General features: G+C 40.0%; 1 long non-coding RNA gene across 3 annotated transcripts; it reads right to left on the bottom strand.

Annotated features, from left to right (window-relative positions):
* Window positions 1-398: 398 nt before the first annotated feature.
* LOC127294399 (uncharacterized) lies at window positions 399-3490 on the bottom strand. Of its 3 annotated transcripts, none has more exons than XR_011742993.1 (5): window positions 3293-3490; window positions 2717-2794; window positions 1405-1435; window positions 1235-1311; window positions 399-648 (listed from the first exon to the last, which is right to left on the bottom strand). It is a non-coding gene; the product is annotated as an uncharacterized lncRNA (long non-coding RNA). The 3 variants fall into 3 exon arrangements; XR_011742992.1 differs by having other exon boundaries at window positions 2717-2799; window positions 3293-3487; XR_011742991.1 differs by having other exon boundaries at window positions 2717-3483.
* Between the last annotated feature and the right edge of the window lie 755 nt (window positions 3491-4245).

Genomic DNA, 4245 nt, shown 5'->3' with positions numbered 1-4245 from the left:
CCCGCGGCAACACTCGCTTATCTCCACAATTTGGTTTGTCGAGATAGCTTAATGCAACATGCTAACCAACCGTGGCGATTGATAGTTTGTGGAGATAGAAATTTGTAGCAATAACATCTACCAACAATCCAAGTTTTGTGGCGCATGCTATTCCGTGGCAATAGACAACCGTGGCAATAGCCTATGCCAACGCCCCCTATTTCATAGCATTAGGCATTTTGCCACGAACCGCTGCGTTCATGGCATTAACTTATAGCAACAAACATCCCACTCGTGGTGATAAATAGTTATGGCAACGATCATTTTTTTTTTGTAGCGAGAAGCTACTGCGATAATTTAACCTTTTCGTGGCGATACTCTATTTCAACAAAATTCAGTTTTGTGGCCTATCGCAATCATAGAAAAAACAGCCATTAAATTACAAAACTCAAAACCATACGTATAATATGTCGGTTCATACAAATCAAAATTCTCATCGCAAATATCCATCAAATGAATCTCAAGTAAAATGTAGCCATCCTAATTAAGTGTGTAAGAATAAACTGTCCATGATGTACAGTATAGTACATCACTATCTTGGTTCCTGAAATCTCTAATGTAGGTGCGTTTTTCCCATTACTTGTACCCTCTCCGCTATTTCTTTGGTTCCTGCGATCAAGAAATGGAAAAACAAATTAGCCAACTGAATATTAAGAGAAAGCAAGCCAAGTTCTGTCAACAATATTCCATGAGATTGGACAAAAGCAATTGTATAGGAAAACTAGCATCAAGTGTATAGGAACTAGCATCAAGTGTCCAGCAAATATTCAGAGTAAAAGTAATTGTAACGCAATATTCTTGTTTCATCTCAGAAATATGCCAAGAACATAACAAGGACAAAAAACTAGCATCAAGTGTCCAGCAAATACATTTGGTACATGAGGCTAAGTTACTAATTAGTGAAGAGATTGGACAGAAGTATTGCTACTACAAGCCTATATTCTGAGCATACTGGGAAGGCAAACTACCAAGCACACATAAGTGTGTCTTTTTATAGAAATTTAAGAACTCACGACAAACAACTGGAGCAATTTGCACTGGGTACGAAGCCCACAACAGAGCAAGCATTCAGACGAGGAAATCATAGAAATTAAGTAACGGTAAAATTCATATATGGTTGTGACTTGCCATTGCTTTGTAAAATCTAGAATTATAGCAAATGCTAGAGATGGCTTAAGTGACGTAAACAATTTACCAATCTGGGTTGTCCATGTTTGTGTATGTATGATGTTATACTTTCAATCCTTGTGAAGACAATAGAGCTTTTCCTTACTGCACACAAAAACAATGAAGGGACCTAGCATTAACAAAACATTGAAGTTGTGAACCATTCAGATAGGTGCAACATGTAAGGATGTTGTGTACCAGCAACATGCTCCGTAGAATTCATCGTTGCCTTGTGCAGGTAATATCAAAATTTGAGTCAGTTTCAGAAAGACACAAAATATGTAAAGAAGGCATAAAATGAAATAAGTTTTCCTACAGATGCAAAGGAATCGCATGTCTAAGTAGTAATGGAAGAGATTAGTTCGCACTACATTTCTTTGGAAGTGTGAGGACAAGTGAAAAACGAGAAACCACGGTGGTACTTTGTTCATGATTTCATTTATATCAGTTCATGGCACCAACCCCTCACAGTGGCAACTGTCAACATTCCTGTTTACAATATAGGTATAGTTCAGGTGATAACTATATTAGCAGACCATGAAGGATGAACATGGAATGGAACATATGAAAGCTACCGAATGAAGGAAGAATGTGTATGCAGCAAATAAGATAATTGTACTTTATACTTGAAACACAAGGATGTAAACCTGTAAACATATGAATTTAAAATAATAGATGCATATGGGAATAAACACTAGGACAAGATATTTGACGAAGCATCCCTCCATACATGAACTCTGCTAAATCCAGAAAAATGTCCAAAAGAAGCTCGAAATGGCCAACATCGTTTGCATCAACAACGAATCAAAGTATCGTTGTCTACGATCAAGCAATGCTCAGCCGGGATGCCTCAAATTACAAAACACTACTACAATTTATGGTTGAAAGACAAATCGAAGGATATTATCAATTACTGTAATTTATGCAATAACTTGAGTGACCCCAGAATATGCAAAGCAACCAAATGAAGGAAATATTTTATTGGTATAGCTATTGAACATGGCTTGGTTGAAAAATCTGAAAGTAACTGTGGATGCTTATGAAAACTACAAGCCAGGACATGATATTCAATAGAATCAGACCTGCTTAGAGAAACATGAGCTGGATCCACAAAAATCAAAAGAAAGAACTGACACCATTTTATTTGCTACTAACTAAATAGAAAGTGCGTGAACATTCGTAAATAATTTCTCCTGTTTTCATCATTTAGCCAATTGGCATTTTTGTTAGGTCTTGGTCATGCTAGATGCTTGACCAAGTCTACTTCACATTGCTTCTCAACTTCTTTATGGCTTCTAATATATGCACATATTACATGACACATATTTGCTAATGTCCAATGTTAGTTTTTTTTATCATCAGACATGTCTCACGGGTAAACATAAAATAAAAATACATGACACATATTCTGCGTATATGATCAAATTCCCCCAAAATTGACAGAGGAAAATCAAGATAGACTCAAGTCTATAAATGGTATAGCAAAACCCAAACAAATCAGAACTCTCACCACATTTACTATGCTTGGCACGATCAGAGTGACTACAGCTTCTGCACAGCATTGAGCGCATTAACAAACAGAAGTCTACTGATCTGGTCAAGAAATTAGCAAAGTTAGAGCCACCAAGGCAAAAGCAAAATACAGAATACTGCCACAGTTCGCGCCAGATGAGTCAGGGCGATCCACAGTACTTCAGGTGTACTTCGTATTATGCGCGAGGGCATCTATCTCAGGATCGCCAAAACACATCTCATGCGCAACTTATATTACCTAAATGATCTGGAACAAACAGCAAACTAAATAGGTCTGAGTTAACTCACGCGCTATTATAGAGTAATCAAAAGCAGACCACATGATAGATCGCGGGATCGACGAGGTATTGGCAAGCCTGGTCGTGGTCGCGGCCGCCATAGATATGCTCGCCGTGGCCGAGGCAATGGACGGCATCGACGACAGCATGTCGAGCATGGATTGTAAAGGGGCCATGCCGTTGGCGATTTAGTTCTAGTAGGAGATTGGGAACGGGGCGATTGGGATTTGAGAGCTGCACATCTAAGCAGTGGAGATTGGGAGAAAGGATTTAACCTGAGATGTTGGTGTGGTTCGCTGGGTCGACGCCGTCATGACGTACGCCGTGAGCGCCGCTCAACCAAGAACAACAGCTCAGATCCGATCTGTGTATGACGCCGTGATTTTGTTTAGAGATGTGACCAGGAATGAGAAAATATATAATAGGTGTTTAGCGGGAAAGTTTAATAGGCGCTAAATTTCGGAGAGAGGCTAACTTTGGTGGGAACCAAAAATTTCGGATGGTAACAAAATAAGGGTGTTTAGCGGGAGGTTAAAAGAATTGGCGCAAAATACAATAGGTGGTGGGAAAGTAAAAAAAAATGGAGGGAATGGTTAAAATAATGAATTATATTGGAAAATAATATTTCAAACCAATATCAAGTATATATGCTGCTAATAATAATGTAACTAATTTTTTTTCGTAAAAAGTTATTTCTTGGTGAAAAAACACCAGATCGGAGAATCGCGGAGGGGCGACCCGGGTGGGCTTTAGGTGTGGGCTAGGCCGTCACAGATCTATGACGGGATAATATAACCGTTAGTCTGGCCATCTGTGACGCGAGGTTCGCCACGGAATTCCAAACCGTCAGTATGAGGCCTCCATGACGGTTTTTTGCCTTTCGCTGACGAACTAAAATCGTTATAGACTAGCGAAATGTTACTAGTGATGAAGATGACCACACCGGAAGGGGTGGAGTCCACCGGAGGTGCTTCCGGCAGCGTTTCGCCCCTTCGATATCCATCGGCGATGGCCTACTGACTCTCTGTTTATGTGTTTTTTTCTACATCTTACTTAGTTGATGACGAAATGAAAGAAAAGGCTAACAAAAAAAAAACCCGGGCACAACAGACTGTGACAAGTCCTTCTAGTAGCTTGTATGCATGAACATCTCGCCGCCGCTGCCGCATTTTGGAAGGTTGCCAAGCACCCCGCGACTGCTCGCTGGTCCAGGAAGGGCCGTCTTGCC

Source organism: Lolium perenne, chromosome 4, assembly GCF_019359855.2.
Source record: "Lolium perenne isolate Kyuss_39 chromosome 4, Kyuss_2.0, whole genome shotgun sequence".
In the NCBI taxonomy this organism is placed as follows: Eukaryota; Viridiplantae; Streptophyta; class Magnoliopsida; order Poales; family Poaceae; genus Lolium; species Lolium perenne.
Note: the sequence above shows the minus strand (reverse complement) of the source record. Positions and strands in the feature narration are given on the sequence as shown.